The sequence below is a fragment of the Somniosus microcephalus genome, chromosome 4 (genome assembly GCF_052327205.1).
Source record: "Somniosus microcephalus isolate GS21.2 chromosome 4, FLI_Smic_1.0, whole genome shotgun sequence".
NCBI classification, from domain to species: domain Eukaryota; kingdom Metazoa; phylum Chordata; class Chondrichthyes; order Squaliformes; family Somniosidae; genus Somniosus; species Somniosus microcephalus.
Window position 1 is genome coordinate 54,268,919 of NC_140990.1, and position 20,833 is coordinate 54,289,751.

General features: G+C 47.2%; 1 pseudogene; it reads left to right on the plus strand.

Annotated features, from left to right (window-relative positions):
• Positions 1-20,833, plus strand: part of LOC147118912 (uncharacterized) — an 83,397-nt pseudogene that overhangs the window by 35,079 nt on the left and 27,485 nt on the right.

Consider the following 20,833-nt stretch of genomic DNA (forward strand, 5'->3'; position numbering starts at 1 on the left):
CAGTCCTGAAAGTTTTATACACCCCAACCTTGTTAACTCCTGTTCATTGAAGGTGTATCCTACTCGAAGTGAAATTGTGATGGCGTCCAAGTCCCTTACTTCGGAGGTAACTGGATATTGTAAAGTCACATTGACCGTTAAGGATACGGAGTATAAGGACTTTAAACTCCTCATACTACCTCAGTTGTGTGTGAGCTTAATTTTAGGCTTGGACTTCCAGTGTCAGCATGAGAGCGTTACCCTTAAGTATGGTGGATCTCAGCCTCCACTCACAGTCTGCGGCCTTTCTACTTTAAAAGTAAGTCCGCCTTCTTTGTTCGCGAACCTTGCTCCTAATTGTAGACCTATAGTGACTAAGAGTCGACGGTATAGTTCAGAAGATAAAACATTTATAAAAGAGGAAGTGGAAAGGCTTCAACGGGAGGGAATAATCGAACACAGTAATAGCCCGTGGCGTGCCCAGGTGGTGTTGGTTAAAACTAATGAAAAGAAAAGACTTGTGGTCGATTATAGCCAGAGTATAAACTTGTATACCCAATTAGACGCCTATCCTTTGCTTCGTATTTCTGAGATGGTGAACCAGATAGCTCAGTACCGCATGTTCTCCACCATTGATTTAAAGTCTGCCTACCATCAACTCCCCATTAAAATAGAAGACCGACCTTATACGGCCTTCGAAGCTAATGGGCGCCTGTACCAATTCCTTAGGGTGCCCTTTGGAGTGACGAATGGGGTATCCGTCTTCCAACGGGAGATGGATCGTATGGTGGATGAATATGCGTTGGAAGCAACATTCCCGTACCTGGACAATGTTACTATCTGTGGGCGCGACCAACGGGAGCATGATCAAAATCTCGCGAAGTTCCTAGAGACGGCAAAGAGGTTAAACCTGACCTACAACGAAAACAAGTGTACCTTCAATACTACACGTTTGTGTATTCTTGGTTGCATTGTGGAGAATGGGGTAATCGGGCCAGATCCTGAAAGATTACGCTCACTTAAGGAATTACCTTTACCTCACACTGTAAAAGCTTTAAGAAGGTGCCTGGGATTCTTCTCGTACTATGCCCAGTGGGTGGCTAGCTACTCAGATAAAGTCCGACCTCTTATTAAGTCGACGTCTTTTCCGCTATCGGCGGAAGCTCAGGAGGCTTTCTTTAATATCAAACGGGACATTGAGAAGGCAGTGGTATGTGCCGTGGATGAGAAGATCCCTTTTCAAGTGGAAAGTGATGCATCTGATTTTGCGTTGCCAGCAACTCTTAACCAAGCTGGTAGACCAGTAGCTTTCTTCTCTCATACATTGCAAGGACCAGAAGTTCGACATTCTTCAGTGGAAAAGGAGGCGCAGGCGATTATCGAAGCAGTCAAGTATTGGAGACATTATCTCGCTGGCCAACGTTTTACGCTTATTACTGACCAGCGATCTGTGGCCTTTATGTTCAATACTAAGCAGAGAGGCAAGATCAAAAATGATAAGATTTTAAGATGGCGAATAGAACTGTCAACATATGACTATGATATTCAGTACAGGCCTGGAGTATTCAATGAGCCATCGGATGCTTTGTCACGAGGAGTATGTGCTAGTCTAGGTATAGATAAGCTTCAAAGTCTCCACGACGCACTCTGCCACCCTGGGGTTACCAGAATGAACCACTTCATTAAGTCCCACAATCTACCCTACTCTATTGAGGAGGTCCGGACAATGACCAGAACCTGTCGTGTTTGTGCTGAATGCAAACCCCGCTTCTATAAGCCATCCAAGCCAGCTCATCTTATTAAAGCAACTCGACCATTTGAGCGTTTGAGTCTCGATTTTAAAGGTCCCCTTCCATCGAGCGACCGTAATGTCTATTTTCTTAATATTATAGACGAGCACTCTCGGTTCCCTTTTGTTATCCCCTGTCCGGATGTGACTAGTGCTGTTGTAATTAAATGCCTCTGCCAACTGTTTTCCTTGTTTGGCATGCCTAACTATATACATGGTGATAGGGGTTCTTCCTTTATGAGCGAAGAATTGCGACAGTTTTTGCTATCGAAAGGGACTGCAATGAGTAGAACTACCAGCTATAACCCTCGTGGTAATGGGCAGGTCGAGAAAGAAAATGCGACAGTGTGGAAGGCTAGCATACTGTCTCTGAAGTCACGAGGCCTGCCGACCTCTCGCTGGCAGGATGTCCTGCCAGACGTGCTGCATTCCATAAGGTCTCTTTTGTGTACAGCGACGAATGCCACCCCTCATGAAAGGATGTTTAGCTTTCCAAGAAAAGCTACTAATGGAGTATCGTTACCCACATGGTTGACGACCATGGGCCCTGTGCTGTTGCGCAGACATGTGAGAGGCCACAAGACTGATCCACTGGTGGAGGAAGTACAACTCCTCCATGCTAATCCCCAGTATGCGTACATTCAATATCCGGATGTGCGAGAGGATACGGTCTCTATTAAAGATCTTGCACCTGCTGGAGCTTGAAAAGAGTTCGACTCTGAGAGTAGAGTTTTCAATCGTTGTATTGGACCTTCAGAGACACAAACCCTCAGTGTGGAAAACACTGCTGATTCTGGGAATTCGAATGAACCGGAGTTAGTACTCCGGGAGGAGCCTCAGCAAGGGTTACGTCGTTTCCAGAGGACTATCAGACCTCCTGACAGACTGAAACTATAGCAGGGGGTTGAATGTGATGAAATAACTCTGTGTTCTGGCATTCGTATTGTCTGTTGTTGTTGTACTTGTTAATGTCTGGAATTTTCTACAAGTGTAACCACTAATGCTCCCTAGCCCCGCCCCTCTGGATCCCCCGGATTGGTGTGAGTCTTACTCATAAGGGCTGGGTCGGTGATGAATGATGGCTGCCCTGTGTTAACTCGATGCCATGTTCTTACTTAATAAAAGCCTTTAGTTTTAAGCTTTAACCTCTTGGATTCTGGCAGTTATTTGGCACATCAGTCGGTGGAATATAGCTGGACTATTATGGAACCCTTGGGGGACCCTCGTCCAAGTATATTGTTTCCCATCTAGTGTGAAAGCAAATTTCTCTTGCGATTCTTTATCCAATGGTATGGACCAGAATCTGTTTGCAATACCTAGTACTGTAAAAATGTTGTGTTCGGGTTTTAGCCCATTAAAAATTGTAGCAGGGCTTGCCACTATCGGGTATTCCTTTGGGGTCACCTTATTTAGTGCCGTATAATCTATTGTCAGTCGATATGATGCATCTGGTTTCCTTACTGGTCATACCGGGGAATTAGTTTCGGATACAGTTTCTCGTAAGATTCCCTGTTTGGTTAATTCCAACACTGTGTCCCGTACTGCTGCTTTGTCTTCCTCCTTTAAAGGATATTGTTTATGTGGGCGATGCATTGGTCCTGGTATTTTTACCGGGGGGGTTTGAACTAATCCACAATCTTGTTCATGTGTTGCCCACACCCCAATATACTCTCTGCATGGGATCGCCCATAGTCCCTTCTTATCCCATTCCGGGTCTATAATCTTAATTGCTCCTACCCGATCTGTTTTGTTTCCTGGGGCCGTTTGTTTGTTTGACTTATGATCCGCTGGCCAGATCACTTTATTCGCTTTAGGGTCGATTAAAGCTCCTACTTCCCGCAGTAAGTCTATCCCTAGGATTGTTCCTTCAGTATTCTCGCATACCCACAAATGTGTAGGTATTATTATACATCCAATTTCTAATAGAATTGTTTTGCTCTTATAAGCCTTAAGTCGTCTTCCACCTATTCCTGCCACATTAATTGAAAGTTTAGTTCGAGGCAAGGGTAAATCGGTCAGGGAGATTGAGGCTCTGGTGTCTGTCAACATTTTGCACTGCCGGCCCCCTACCAATGCGTTAACAAACATCCTTGGATCCTCCTCACCATTCTCCCCGAGGGCCGCTACCTTTCATTTAATATTCACCTTCTTCATCATGTCTCTCCTTTGCCTCGTAGTGCACACATCGCCTTCTTCCCCGTCTCTGAATCAGACCCATATCGCCTCTCGTCTCGGGTATTTTTCCAGTTACTATATTCCCTAAGCTCCCTTTCTTCCCTATCCCTTCATCGCTGTCTCTCCCTATCTCTATCTCTGTCTCTCCCTTTCCTCCTGTTCCTCTTTTTCTTCCCTCGTCCATCTTTTAAAATCCTCCCTTCCCCCATTTCCTCCAGGCTGTCCTCTTTGGGGACCCCCCCTTTGGTTCGGCCCCTGACCTTCCCTTCCTCCCCCTTTCTTCCAACAGTCTGATTTCTTATGTCCTGGCTTGTTACAATTATAACAAGTTGGTTTTGGACCTGATGCTGGTCTGACATCTCTTCTCTGCTTCTGTTTGCATTCTTTAGCTAAATGTCCCTCTTCACCACAAGCATAACAGCTTGCTATCCCCACTGCTTCCTCTTGTTCCCCCAACTCCTCTGCGGCAGCTATCTTAGCCTTTTGCATGTTATCTACTTCGGTCACCCACCTAATTAAATCCTCATAGTTGTTCATTGTAACAACTCCTAATCATATGACTGCCTGATGTGCGGGACCAAATCCGGCTTTAAATAATTACAGGAAACATTGGTTCTCTCTAGTGGGGTTTAGGATGCCGGAACATCCCACAAACCTTTCCCATTTCCGTTTACTATAGTCTACGGCAGATTCCCCCTTATCCTGAGTTATATTGGTTATGGCTGCCCAATTTACTGGGGCCTGTCCCATAACCTCCTCTACTGCTCGCTTGAAGGCCTCGTAGTGTTGGTCTGACTGTTGCGGGGTGGGATTATACGCTAGGCACCAAGTTCCGTCCCTGAAATTCAAGGGTAATTGGTCCCAACGGTCATCCGAAATTTTTGCTCGCACCAACTGGTTTACATCTTTATTGTGTAAATTATGACTGATCCTCAATTCCCTCATCTTTTGCCAAAATGGGTAGTTATTCCCTCGAGGTTGCAGCTGGGGTCATTTATTCACCAGCATTTGTGTCTCTAAGGGTTTGAAGGGCTGGTCGGTGGTTCGAATTATCTGGGGTCTTGCCGGAACTGCGGGGACCACTTGGATTTCCGGGTTTCCTCCTGTCGCGGGGACCATGGCAGTACCAGAGATCTCCGGGTGTCCTGGGATTACTTCAGTTTTTACCGGGGCCTCTTTTACCGCACGGTACACCGGATTATAGTGTGGTGGGAGATTATTTTCTTCTGGCCAGGGCAGTGGCTCCGGCCAGTCCCTCTCCTTACTGTCTCCTGCTGTTTCCTTTTCTAACCCACCCCCATCTATATTACCTTCTTCTGGTAGTTTTGGGTATACGGGCGTACTGCTGGAGCCGGCCGCCGCCACCGGGTGTCCCTTCCCTCTTGATTTGGGAGTTGTTATTTCTTTCTCGTCCCTTTCTCCCTCTCCCTTCTGTTTCAACTCCTTACATTGTTTCTGGTAACAAGCTAAGATTACCATTTCCCCTTTTCCCTCTTTATCTTTGGTTTGTCTCTTCCACCAAGCCCTTTGTCTTTCCGCGCTGTCTTCTGGATCCCATCCTTTCTTTTTCATGAACTCGATAAGTTTCTGATTTTTATCTGCTACATAGCGAGTGACGAAGTTGGGATCTCCCCAAGGGGACGGTCCCTCCTCCTTTATCTCTGCATCCTTTTTAGGCATTTTATATAGCTTCTGACTTCTCAATGGTTCTTGTGTTACTCTATCATTCACCCACACACACTTATTTTGCGCACACTCACTCGTCATGGGATCACGATCCTGTGGTGTTTATAGTTCCCTACACCTATTCGATCCAGACCGTCATGTGGGAATATATTCATATTTCAGATGAATACATGGCTAGAGGAATGGTGCAAGGGGGAGGGATTCAAATTCCTGGGACATTGGAACCGGTTCTAGGGGAGGTGGGACCAGTACACACCAGACGGTTTGCACCTGGGCAGGGCCGGGACCGATGTCGTAGGGGGAGTGTTTGCTAATGCTCTGGGGGAGGGTTTAAACTAAAATGGCAGGGGGTTGGGAACCTGAGCAGGGAGACAGAGGAAAGGGAAACAAGGATAAAAGCAAAAGATAGGAAGGAGAAAAACAAAAGTGGCAGTCAGAGAAATCAACGGTTTAAATCAAACATGGCCACAGTAAATAATAATTCTAAAAGGTCTAAGAGCGTTAAAAAAACAAGCCTGAAGGCTTGGTGTCTTAAAGTGAGGAGCATTCATAATAAGGTGGATGAATTAGCTGCGCAAATAGAGGTAAACAAATATGATTTGATTGGGATTACGGAAACATGGCTCCAGGGTGGCCAAGACTGGGAACACAACATCCAGGGGCATTCAATATTTAGGAAAGATAGGCAAAAAGGAAAGGGAGGTGGGGTAGCATTGCTGGTTAAAGAGGGGATTAACACAATTGTAAGGAAGGATATTAGCTCTGATGATGTGGAATCTGTATGGGTAGAACTGAGAAATACCAAGGGGCAGAAAACGTTAGTGGGAGTGGTATATAGACCTCCAAACAGTAATGCGGAGGTTGGGAATGGCATTAAAAGGGAAATTAGAGAAGCGTGCAATAAGGGCACAGCAGTTATCATGGGTGACTTTAATCTACATATAGATTGGGCTAACCAAATTAGTAACAATACTGTGGAGAAGGAATTCCTGGAGTGTATACGGGATGGTTTCCTGGACCAATATGTCGAGGAACCAACTAGAGATCAGGCCATCTTAGACTGGGTATTATGTAATGAGAAAGGATTAATTAGCAATCTTGTTGTGCGAGGCCCCTTGGGTCGGAGCAATCATAATATGATAGAATTCTTCATTAAGATGGAGAGTGAAGTAGTTGACTCGGAGACTAGGGTCCTGAATTTAAATAAAGGAAACTACGATGGTATGAGGCGCGAGTTGGGTAGGATTGATTGCGGAATGTCACTCAAAGGGTTGACGGTGGATAGGCAATGGCAAACATTCAAAGACCGCATGGATGAACTACAGAATTTGTTCATCCCAGTTTGGGATCAAAATAAAACAAAAAAGGTGACTCAACCGTGGCTAACAAGGGAAATTAGGGACAGCATAAGATCCAAGGAGAGAACATATAAATTGGCCAGAAAAAGCAGTAAACCTGAGGATTGGGAGCAGATTAGGATTCAACAAAGGGGACAAAGGGATTATTTAAGAAGGGGAAAATAGAGAGAGTATATAGAAATATGAGAGTAAGCTTGCAGGTAACATAAAAACTGACTGTAAAAGCTTTTATAGATATGTGAAGAGAAAAATATTGGTGAAGTCAAGCGTAGGTCCCTTGCAGTCAGAATCAGGGGAATTTATAATGGGCAACAAAGAAATGGCAGAACAATTAAATACATATTTTGGTTCTGTCTTCACAAAGGAGGACACAAATAACCTCCCAGAGATGTCGGGGAATATAGGATCTGATGAAAGGGAGGAACTGAAAGAAATCAGTATTTGTAGGGAAATGGTGTTAGGAAAATTGATGGGATTGCAGGCCGATAAATCCCCAGGGCCTGATAATCTACATCCTAGGGTACTTAAGGAAGTGGCCCTAGAAATAGTAGATGCATTGCTGATCATCTTCCAACATTCGATAGAATCTGGAACAATACCCATGGATTGGAGGGTAGCTAATATTACCCCACTATTCAAAAAAGGTGGTAGAGAGAAAACGGGGAATTATAGACCGGTAAGCCTGACATCGGTAGTGGGGAAAATGCTAGAGTCCATTATAAAAGATGTAATAGCAGAGCACTTGGAAAACAGTGACAGGATCGGACAAAGTCAACATGGATTTACAAAAGGTAAATCGTGCTTGACTAATCTACTGGAATTTTTTGAGGATGTAACTGGTAAAATAGATAAGGGAGAACCAGTGGATGTGGTGTATTTGGACTTTAAAAAGGCTTTCGATAAAGTCCCGCATAAGAGATTAGCGTGTAAAGTTAAGGCACATGGGATTGGGGGCAAGGTATTGACTTGGATAGAGAACTGGTTGGCAGACAGAAAGCAAAGAGTTGTAATAAACGGGTCTTTTTCCGAGTGGCAGGCAGTGACTAGTGGGGTCCTTGGACCCCAGCTATTCACAATATATATTAATGATCTAGACGAGGGAACTAGATGTAATATCTCCAAGTTTGCAGACGACACAAAGCTGGGTGGGCGTGTGTGCTGTGAGGAGGATGCCGAGAAACTCCAGTATGATTGACAGGTTGGGTGATTGGGCAGAAGCATGGCAGATGCAATATAACGTGGATAAATGCGAGGTTATCCACTTTCGTGTCAAAAACAGGAAGGCAGATTATTATCTGAATGGCAATAGATTGGGAGAAGGGGAAGTGCAACGAGACCTGGGTGTCATTGTGCACCAGTCACTGAAGGTAAGCATGCAGGTGCAGCAGGCGGTTAAGAAGGCAAATGGTATGTTGACCGTCGTAGCGAGAGGGTTTGAGTACAGGAACAAGGATGTCTTGCTGCAGTTGTACAGGGCCTTGGTGAGGCCACATCTTTGAGTACTGTGTGCAGTTTTGGTCGCCTTATCTGAGGAAGGATGTTCTTGCCATGGAGGGAGTGCAGCAAAGATTCACCAGGCTGATACCTGGGATGGCAGGAATGACGTATGAGGAGAGATTGGGTCGATTGGGCTTATACTCGTTGGAGTTTAGAAGAATGAGAGGGGATCTCATTGAAACTTATAAAACTCTGACAGAACTGGACAGACTAGATGCAGGAAGGATGTTCCCGATGGCCGGGGAGTCCAGAACCAGGGGTCACAGTCTAAGGATAAGGGGTAAGCCATTTAGGACAGAAATGAGGAGGAATTTCTTCACCCAGGGAGTGGTGAACCTGTGGAATTCTCTACCACAGAAGGCAGTAGAGGCCAATTCATTAAATATATTCAAGAAGGAGTTAGATATATTTGTTAAGACTAAAGGGATCAAGGGATATGGGGAGAAAGCAGACAGGGTACTGAACTTGGATGATCAGACATGATCGCATTGAAAGCGGAGCAGGCTCGAGGGGCCGAATGGCCTACTCCTGCTCCTATCTTCTATGTTTCTATGTAAGTGATTAAATTCAAACTGCTTTTAAAGATGCTCCTAACTGATAAATAGCGAAGTAATTAATCGCAGTTCTAAACTACAGATAAGAAAAAATGAATAAATTCATTCATTAATAAAGACCAGGCGGTGTGTGGGGATTGTAGTACAGGTAGACTACCCTTTATCCGGAGTTCCGAAAACCGAAACCCTCTAAAAACCGAAGGTTTTTTCGTTCAGCGTAAGTCGTGCGTACGACTTACGCTGAACGAAAAAACCTTCGGTTTTTAGAGGGTTCCGGTTGCGGAAGTTCGGATAAAGGGTAAGTCGTGCGCACGACCCCCCGCCAGCCCCGACAACCGCCGACACCGCCAGCCGCCGACCCCGCCAGCCCCGACAACCACCGACCCCCCCGCCGGCCCCGACAACCGCCGACCCCACCAGCCCCGACAACCGCCGACCCCCCCGCGGACCCCGCCAGCCCCGACAACCGCCGACCCCGCCAGCCGCCGACCCCCCCGCGGACCCGCCGGCTCCGACAACCGCCGGCCCCGACAACCGCCGACCCTGCCAGCCCCGACAACCGCCGACCCCCCCGCGGACCCCGCCAGCCCCGACAACCGCCGACCCCCCCGCGTACCCCGCCGGCCCCGACTGACTTACGCTGAGCGTCAGCGTAAGTCGTGCGCACGACCCCCCGCGGACCCCCGCCGACCCACCTTCCGAAATCCGAAATTCTCCTTTATCCGAAACTCGGCTGGTCCCGAGGTTTTCGGATAAAGGATAGTCTACCTGTATGTGGGAGTTTGTGAATAACGAGACTGTCCCAGACTGCCACATCTGCAGCAAATCTCTTTGCCTCATGACATTCCAGCTCAGAGTCGGTGAGCTGGAGTCCGAGCTAGAGACACTCCGACATATAAGGGAGGAGCAGGAATTACTGGATAATTTACTCGAGTACAGTCACACACCAGAAGAAAGCACAGGTGCAGGAAGGGGAGAGTGTGATTGTCAGTCAGCCGGGTAAGGGGAATGTAGGAGAAGTAGTGAAGGAAGTCCAGCAGACACTGCTCCTGTCCAACAGGTACAAAGTGCTCAATACATGTGAGGATCAGGAGAAAGACTGGGAAGGACAGCTAGAATGCTGCCCAAGGCACCGTGGAACAGGAGGCTGTCCAGGGGGTGGAGGAGCAGAGTGGAAACATTGTCATATAGGGGATTCTATAATTAGAAGGATGGATAGTAGTCTTTACAGTCAGGATCGAGAGTCCCGAAGGGTGTGTTGCTTTTCTGGTGTCAGGGTAAGGGACATCTCAAAATGGCTGGAAAATAATCTGGACACCAAATTCAGGGATCACTTACATTGTGACACCAAATCCAGGGACCACTTACACTGAGACACCAAATCCAGGGACCACTTACACTGAGACTATAAATGGAAATCAGAGAGCCTCAGTATGCAGAATGGTCATGGTGGTGAAACCTGCTTTAATGAGGGCGAAAGGCAGGTAATGGATGAAGATATGACGGTGGAATCAGATGGTGACAGATTATTTTCAGAAGCCCTTTTCAGGCAGGCTGATGATTGGATGTAACCAGCCCAACACCTGGATCCACCTGTTCTTGTCCCCAAATCCCAAAGTTTAATGTCCCTGATGTCTTTTTCTGTGAGAAATGAAGAGATGTTCGGGGAGTCCAGAACCAGGGGTCACAGTCTAAGGATAAGGGGTAGGCCATTTAGGACAGAGATGAGGAGGAATTTCTTCACCCAGAGAGTCATAGAGTCATAGAGTTTTTCAGCACAGAAAGAGGCCCTTCGGCCCATCGTGTCTGCGCCGCCCATCCCTCCCTGTCCAGTCTAATCCCATTTTCCAGCATTTGGTCCATAGCCTTGTATGCAATGGCATTTCAAGTGCTCATCCAAATGCTTCTGTGGTGAACCTGTGGAATTCTCTACCACAGAAGGCAGTAGAGGGCAATTCATTAAATATATTCAAGAAGGAGTTGGGTATATTTCTTAAGGCTAAAGGGATCAAGGGATATGGGGAGAAGGCAGGGACAGGGTACTGAGTTTGGATGATCAGCCATGATCTCATTGAATGGTGGAGCAGGCTCGAGGGGCCGAATGGCCTACTCCTGCTCCTATCTTCTATGTTTCTCTGTGAAAGAAGGGAAAGAATCAGGCTCCAGCCAGAAAGAAGGTTCCTCAAATGAACAATTCATGAGGCATTTTTCCGTCTCGTTCTGTGAGGTTAAAAAACATGAAATTAAAAAAGATGCGTCCAGTGACACTGGTGCTGTTAATAGTGGTTTCTGACCCTAATCACTAACTCCTAAGCCTAACCTCCAATTGACTACCCCCAACCACTAACCCCAATCCTAACCAATAACCAGTAGCCCCAACAACTAGCCCTAATCCTAACCAATAACCGCTGGCCCCAACCGCAAATGTAACACCCCTATTTAAGAAAAGAGGGAGACAGAAAGCAGGAAATTATAGACCAGTTAGCCTATCATATGTTGTTGGGAAAATGCTGGAGTCCTTCATTAAGGAAGCAGTAGCAGGGCATTTGGAAAATCATAATGCAGTGAAGCCGAGTCAGCATGGTTTTATGAAAGGGAAATCATGTTTAACAAATTTGCTGGAGTTCTTCGAGGATGTAACGAGCAGGGTGGACAAAGGTGAGCCAGTGGACGTGGTGTATTTGGATTTCCAGAAGGCATTCAATAAGGTGCCACATAAAAGGCTACTGCATAAGATAAGAGCTCACAGAGTTGGGGGTAATATATTAGCATGGACAGAGAATTGGCTAACAGAAAGCAGAGAGTCGGGATAAATGGGTCATTTTCCGGTTGGCAAACGGAAATTAGTGGGGTGCCACAGGGATCGGTGCTGGGTCCTCAACTATTTACAATCTACATTAATTACTTGGATGAAGGGACCGAGTGTAATGTTGCAAGTTTGCGGATGATCCAAAGATGGGTGGGAAAGCAAGTTGTGCAGAGGACTCAAAGAGTCCACAAAGGGATATAGACAAGCTAAGTGAGTGGGCAAACATTTGGCAGATGGAGTATAATGTGGGAAAGTGCGAGGTTATACACTTTGGCAGGAAAAATAAAAAAGCAAATTATTATTTAAATGGAAATTACAAAATGCTACAGTTCAGAGGGACCTGGGGGTCCTTGTGCATGAAACACAAAAAGTTAGCCTGCAGGTACAGCAAGTAATCAAAAAGGCAAATGGAATGTTGGCCTTTATTTCAAGGGGGTTGGAGTATAAAAGCAGGGAAGTCCTGCTACAACTGTACAGGGTATTGGTGAGACCACACCTTGAGTACTGCGTACAGTTTTGGTCTCCTTATTTGGTCTCTGAACTGCATTGGAGGCAGTTCAGAGACGATTCACTCGGTTAATTCCTGAGATGAGGGGGTTGACTTATGAAGAAAGGTTGAGCAGGCTGGGCCTATACTCATTGGAATTTAGAAGAATGAGAGGTGATCTTATTGAAACATATAAGATACTGAGGGGGCTCGACAAGGTAGATGCAGAGAGGATGTTTCCCCTCGTGGGGAAATGTATAACACGGGGCATAGTTTCAGAATAAGGGGTCGCCCTTTTAGAACTGAGATGAGGAGGAATTTCTTCTCTCAGAGGGTCATAAATCTGTGGAATTCTCTGCCCCAGAGAGCTGTGGAGGCGGAGTCATTAAATACATTTAAGGTGGAGATAGACACATTTTTGCAAGATAAGGGAGTGAAGGGTTATGGGGAGCAGGCGGGGAAGTGGCTTTGAGCCCAAGATCAGCCATGATCTTATTGAATGGCGGAGCAGACTCGAGGGGCCAAGTAGCCTATTCCAGCTCCTATTTCTTATTCACTAATCTGGTCTTTCAATGGGGGTCTTTTACCCAGCATTCCCCGCGGTGGAGAATGTGCCCAGACTGCAGGAGCCCAGTGGGCAGGTGCGGTAGGGGAGGGTGTATTGAGCATGCGCAGTACGGGAGACGGACAGACGGAGGAACAGCAGCCGGAAGCACGCTTTGGCAGCGGGTAAGAATCGGAGGGCGCAGGGGAGCACTGGACCGGTAGGTAGGTGGGGAGACTTCATAAACAACTGGGGTAGGCCGCAAGTCCCGAATAATAATCTGAAGATCCCGTGTTTGCAGCTGTGGGGGCGGAAAGTTCCGGTGCGACGCCATTTTGATTCAGTGTGGAACAGAGCGCATGCGCAGCCATCTTAAAAAGTGTGGGCGGGGCTTCAGTGTCTGCTTCCATCCGGGTCCCAGTGCCCGGGAGAGACAATCAATGTCTCAGTTATTGTATTCTCACTGCACACAGGGCATTTCTCCCCATCTCTCCTGAAGGCGCTGGGAAGTGCCAAGCTCAGAGTTTACAAGCCATAGAATTGTAAAAGAGCCCCAGAAGGTTGTGGGTTCAAGTCCCACTCCAGAGACTTGAGCGCAGAAATCTAGGCTGACTCTCCAGTGCAGTGCTGAGGGAGTGCTGCACTGTCAGAGGTACCGTTTTATCAGATGCGACGTTAAACCGAGGCCCCATTTGTTCTCTCAGGTGGGCGTAAAAGATCCCAGGACATTATTTGAAGAAGAGCAGCGGAGTTATCCTCGGCGTCCTGGCCAATATATATCCCTCAATCAACATAATTAAAAAAAAAACAGCTTATCTGGTCATTATCACATTGCTGTTTGCGGGAGCTTGCTGTGCACAAACTGGCTGCCGCCTGTCCTACACTGCAACAGTGACTACACTTCAAAAACTACTTCATTGGCTGTAAATCGTTTTGAGACGTCCAAGGCGCTATAGAAATGCAAATCTTTTGTTCTTTCAGAGCTGCGCTCCCATGTACAGTCCCAGGGTTAGAATCCCCATGTGCTGTCCCAGGTTCGGAATCCCCATGTACTGTCCCAGGGTTAGAATCCCCATGTACAGTCCCAGGGTTAGAATCCCCATGTACAGTCCCAGGGTTACAATCCCCATGTACAGTCCCAGGGTTAGAATCCCCATGTACAGTCCCAGGGTTAGAATCCCCATGTACAGTCCCAGGGTTAGAATCCCCATGTACAGTCCCAGGGTTAGAATCCCCATGTACAGTCCCAGGGTTAGAATCCCCATGTACAGTCCCAGGGTTAGAATCTCCATGTACAGTCCCAGGGTTAGAATCCCCATGTACAGTCCCAGGGTTAGAATCCCCATGTACAGTCCCAGGGTTAGAATCCCCATGTACAGTCCCAGGGTTAGAATCCCCATGTACAGTCCCAGGGTTAGAATCCCCATGTACAGTCCCAGGGTTAGAATCCCCATGTACAATCCCAGGGTTAGAATCCCCATGTACAGTCCCAGGGTTAGAATCCCCATGTACAGTCCCAGGGTTAGAATCCCCATGTACAGTCCCAGGGTTAGAATCCCCATGTACAGTCCCAGGGTTAGAATCCCCATGTACAGTCCCGGGGTTAGAATCCCCATGTACAGTTCCAGGGTTAGAATCCACATATACAGTCCCAGGGTTAGAATCCCCATGTACAGTCCCAGGGTTAGAATCCCCATGTACAATCCCAGGGTTAGAATCCCCATGTACAGTCCCAGGGTTAGAATCCCCATGTACAGTCCCAGGGTTAGAATCCCCATGTACAGTCCCAGGGTTAGAATCCCCATGTACAGTCCCAGGGTTAGAATCCCCATGTACAGTCCCGGGGTTAGAATCCCCATGTACAGTCCCAGGGTTAGAATCCACATGTACAGTCCCAGGGTTAGAATCCCCATGTACAGTCCCAGGGTTAGAATCCCCATGTACAATCCCAGGGTTAGAATCCCCATGTACAGTCCCAGGGTTAGAATCCCCATGTACAGTCCCAGGGTTAGAATCCCCATGTACAGTCCCAGGGTCAGAATCCCCATGTACAGTCCCAGGGTTAGAATCCCCATGTATAGTCCCAGGGTTAGAATCCCCATGTACAGTCCCAGGGTTAGAATCCCCATGTACAGTCCCAGGGTTAGAATCCCCATGTACAGTCCCAGGGTTAGAATCCCCATGTACAGTCCCAGGGTCAGAATCCCCATGTACAGTCCCAAGGTCGGAATCCCCATGTACAGACCCAGGGTCAGAAACCCCATGTACAGTCCCAGGGTCAGAAACCCCATGTACGGTCCCAGGGCTGGAATCCCCACGTACGGTCCCAGGGTCGGAATCCCCACGTACGTTCCCAGGGCTGGAATCACCATGTACATTCCCAGGGTTGGAAACCCCATTTACAGACCCAGGGTCAGAATCCCCATGTACACTCCCAGGGTTGGAATCCCCACGCACGGTCCCAGGGCTGGAATCCCCATGTGTCAAAGAACGTTGTATAGAAACTAGAATTGTCTGTTCTGAATTCCTATCCTGTACTTACAGTGATGACTTTTATAAAATCCTTTTACAGGGTATTCGAAGGAAAGGATTTGCAGACTGGAAACTCAAACCAAACATCACGTCAAGATCTGAGAGTCACGCAATTCAGCTGGACCTGAATATCATCGGCCTTTGAATGTGGAAGGAGAAATGTTTGTCTGTTCTGTCTGTGGGAAAAGATTTCAAACATCAGTGTGACTGGAAAAGCACTGAGACACACACACCCGAGTGAGAGTGTTCCAGTGCACTGACTGTGGAAAGAGCTTTAACCAGTTACACAGCTTGAAAAGCATCGCACCGTTCACAGCGGGGAGAAACCGTACACGTGTTCTGTGTGTGGATGAGGCTTCAATCGATCGTCCAACCTGGAGAGACACAAGGACACCCGCACCGCGGAGAAACCATGGAAATGTGAGGACTGTGGGAAGGGATTCAGCTCCCCGTCCCACCTGGAAACTCATCGACGCAGTCACACTGGGGAGAGACCGTTCACCTGCTCCACGTGTGGGAAGGGATTCGCTCAGTCATCCAACCTGCTGAGACACCGGCGAGTTCACACTGGGGAGAGGCCATTCACCTGCTCCGAGTGTGGCAAGGGATTCACCAATTCAGCCCACCTTCTGAGACACCAGCGAGTTCACACTGAGGAGAGACCTTTTAAATGCTCCGACTGTGCGAACTGCTTTAAAAGCTCTGAGGAACTGATTCAACATCAGCGAGTTCACACTGACGAGAGACCATTCAGTTGCTCTCATTGTGGGAAAAGGTTCATGCAGTCATTCAATCTCATTGTACACCAACGCACTCACACTGGGGAGAGGCCGTTCACCTGCTCCGTGTGTGGGAAGGGATTCACTCAGTCATTCCATTTGGTGACACACCAGAGAGTTCACACCGGGGAGAGGCCGTTCACCTGCTCTGTGTGTGGGAAGGGATTCACTTGTTCATCCACCCTGCTGACACACCAGCGAATTCACACTGGGGAGAGGCCATTCACCTGCTCCGTGTGTGGGAAGAGATTCACTTGTTCATCCACCCTACTGACACACCAACGAATTCACACTCAGGGGAGGTCGTTCACCTGCTCCGTGTGTGGGAAGGGTTTCACTCGATCGTCCAGCCTGCTGACACACCAACAAATTCACACTGGGGAGAGGCCGTTCACCTGCTCTGTGTGTGGGAAGGGTTTCTTTCGATCATCCAACCTGCTGAGACACCAGCAAGTTCACATGTGACTGCAGGAGTTGGATTCTGATGTTATTGCTGCTGTTAATCACATCCAGGACTGAAATCATTCTGACAGTTGGGGTTTGTTTCTGCTGATGTTAATAAACTCCAACCCAGTTATAGGGTTAATATTATGGATATATGGTTGATTGACTTGTTGGGGCTGCAGTGTCCCTTTAAGAACCGCTGTCTGTGATCTTTCCCCTTAATTCAGGATTTTCATAAGAAATTATTTGACAAAATTATGAATTTTACTTTAACTCTAAATTGACCTTTGGTACAAAATCTACAATTTATTGTCTGAAAAGTTCCATGGATTAATATCTCCAATTAGAAAGTGCTGATTAATCCTCGCTGACAATTCTTACTGACCTGCACATTACACACAGTGGCACCTCCATTATCCACCAGAAAGAAGGGGAATGGGAATTGGTGGAGAATCGAAAATCCCCAAATGTTGCCCCTCCCGTTTGGTACAGCAATCCCCTCGGTACGGGAATGGAGACAAGTCCAATCCAGGTAACGGGCTGAGTTTAATCTTTCTGGGCCTGTGGGATTGGTTTATATCAGACAGGAGCTGGATTTCCAGAAGGCATTCGATAAGGTGCCACATAAAAGGTTACTGCGTAAGATAAGAGCTCACGGAATTGGGGGTAATATATTAGCATGGATAGAGAATTGGCTAACTAACAGAAAGCAGAGAGTCGGGATAAATGGGTCATTTTCCAGTTGGCAAACGGTAACTAGTGGGGTGCCACAGGGATCGGTGCTGGGGCCTCAACTATTTACAATCTACATTAATGACATGGATGAAGGGACCGAGTGTAATGTTGCCAAGTTTGCGGATGATACAAAGATAGGTGGGAAAGCAAGTAGTGCAGAGGGCACAAAGAACCTACAAAGGGATATAGACAGGCTAAGTGAGTGGGCAAACATTTGGCAGATGGAGTATAATGTGGAAAAGTGCGAGGTTATCCACCTTGGCAGGAAACATAAAAAAACAAATTATTATTTAAATGGAGAGAGATTACAAAATGCTACAGTTCAGAGGGATCGAGGGGTCCTTGTGCATGACACACAAAAAGTTACCATGTAGGTACAGCAAGTAATCAAAAAGGCAAATGGAATGTTGGCCTTTATTGCAAGGGGGCTGGAATATAAAAGCAGGGAAGTCCTGCTACAACTGTACAGGGTATTGGTGAGACCACACCTTGAGTACTGTGTACAGTTTTGGTCTCCTTATTTAAGGAAGGGTATACTTGCAATGGAGGCAGTTCAGAGACGATTCACTAGGTTAATTCCAGAGATAAGGGGTTTGACTTATGAAGAAAGGTTGAGCAGGCTGGGCCTATACTCATTGGAATTTAGAAGAATGAGAGGGGATCTATACTGAGGGGGCTCGACAAGGTAGATGCAGAGAGGATGTTTCCCCTCGTGGGGAAATCTAGAACTCGGGGGCATAGTTTCAGAATAAAGCGTCACCCTTTTAGAACTGAGATGAGGAGGAATTTCTTCTCTCAGAGGGTCGTAAATCTGTGGAATTCTCTGCCCCAGAGAGCTGTGGAGGTGGAGTCATTTAAATACATTTAAGGTCGAGATAGACAGATTTTTGCAAGATAAGGGAGTGAAGGGATATGGGGAGTGGGCGGGGAAGTGGATTTGAGCCCAAGATCAGCCATGATCTTATTGAATGGCGGAGCAGGCTCGAGGGGCCAAGTGGCCTATTCCTGCTCCTATTTCTTATGTTCTTATTAGGAGGAGATTGGTGTCAGTGACTATGTGGTTGGTTTATATCAGACAGGAGGAGATTGGTGTCAGTGACTGTGGGGTTGGTTTATATCAGACAGGAGGAGATTGGTTTCAGTGACTGTGGGGCTGGTTTATATCAGACAGGAGGAGATTGGTGTCTGTGACTGTGGGTTTGGTTTATATCAGACAGGAGGAGATTGGTGTCAGTGACTGTGCGGTTGTTTTATATCAGACAGGAGGAGATTGGTGTCAGTGACTGTGGGGTTGTTTTATATCAGACAGGAGGAGATTGGTGTCAGTGACTGGGGTTGTTTTATATCAGACAGGAGGAGATTGGTGTCTGTGACTGTGGGGTTGGTTTATATCAGACAGGAGGAGATTGGTGTCAGTCACTGTGGGGTTGGTTTATATTAGACAGGAGGAGATTGGTGTCAGTGACTGTGGGGTTGGTTTATATCAGACAGGAGGAGATTGGTGTCAGTGACTGTCGGGTTGATTTATATCAGACAGGAGGAGATTGGTGTCAGTCACTGTGGGGTTGGTTTATATCAGACAGGAGGAGATTGGTGTCAGTGACTGTGGGGTTGGTTTATATCAGACAGGAAGAGATTTGTGTCAGTGACTGTATCTAACCCGTGCTGTACCTGCCCTGGGAGTGTTTGATGGGACAGTGTAGAGGAAGCTTTACTCTGTATCTAACCCATGCTGTACCTACCCTGGGAGTGTTTGATGGGACAGTGTAGAGGGAGATTTACTCTGTATCTAAGTTGTGCTGTATCTGCCCTGGATGTGTTTGATGGGGCAGTGTAGAGGAAGCTTTACTCTGTATCTAACCCGTGCTGTACCTGCCCTAGGAGTGTTTGATGGGACAGTGTAGAGGAAGCTTTACTCTGCATCTAACCCGTGCTGTACCTGCCCTGGGAGTGTTTGATGGGACAGTGTAGAGGGAGCTTTACTCTGTATCTAACCCATGCTGTACCTGCCCTGGGAGTGTGTGATGAGACAGTGTAGAGGGAGCTTTACTCTGTATCTAACCCGTGCTGTACCTGCCCTGGGAGTGTTTGATGGGACAGTGTAGAGGGAGCTTTACTCTGTATCTAACCCGTGCTGTACCTGCCCTGGGAGTGTGTGATGGGACAGTGTAGAGGGAGCTTTACTCTGTATCTAACCCGTGCTGTACCTGCCCTGGGAGTGTTTGATGGGACAGTGTAGAGGAAGCTTTACTCTGTATCTAACCCGTGCTGTACCTGCCCCGGGAGTGTTTAATGGGACTTGGGAGAATGAGAGGTGATCTCATTGAAACTTACAAGACTTTGAGTGGGATTGACAGGGTATGTGGTGAGAGGCTGTTTCCCCTGGCTGGAGATTCCAGAACTAGGGGGCAGATTCTCAGGATAAGGGTTGTCCATTTAAGACAGAGATGACGAGGAATTTCTTCACTCAGAGGGTCGTGAATCTTTGGAATTCTCTGCCCCAAAGGGCTGTGGATGCTCAGTCATTGAATATATTCACGGCTGAGATAGATTTTTGGACTCTAGCGGAATCAAAGGATATGTGGATCAGGTGGGAAAGTGGAGTTGAGGTTGATGATCAGCCAAGATCTCATTGAATGGCGGAGCAGGCTCGAGGGGCCGAATGGCCGACTCCTGCTCCTAATTCTTATGTTCTGAAGCTGACCACTGTGTGTTTTTATTCATTCATAGGATGTGGGCATCGCCAGCAAGGCCAGTATTTATTGCCCATCTCTAATTGCCCTCGGAGGCGGTGGTGAGCCGCCTTCTGAATACAACTGAGTGACTCGCTGGGCCATTTCAGAGGGCAGTTAAGAGTGAACCACATTGCTGAGAGTCTGGAGTCACCAATAGGCCAGACCGGGTAAGGACGGCAGATTTCCTGCCCTGAAGGACATCAGTGAACCAGATGGGTTTTTACACAATCCGATAGGTTCATGGTCACCATCACTGATACAAACTTTTCATTCCAGATTTATTTAATGTACTTCGTCATTTTCTGGTGAATGAAACATCTTTAAAATCTGAGACAGTGTGTTGTGAAACAAAGAGCCTTGTGTCCAATAAGGGGAATAAGTCACCTCGGAGTCAGAAGGTTGTGGGTTCTAGTCCCACTCCAGGGACTTGAGCACATAAAGCTAGGCTGACCCTCCAGTGCAGTGCTGAGGGAGTGCTGCACTGTCAGAGGTGCCGTCTTTCGGCGGAGACGTTAAACCGAGGCCCCGTCTGCTCTCTCAGGTGGATGTAAAAGCTCCCATGGCACTATTTCGAAGAAGAGTAGGGGAGTTATCCCCGGTGTCCTGGCCAATATTTATCCCTCAACCTACATAACAAAAACAGATTAGAGTCATAGATTTATACAGCACAGAAAGAGGCCCTTTGGCCCATCGTGTCCGCACCGGCCATCAAGCCCTGTCTATTCTAATC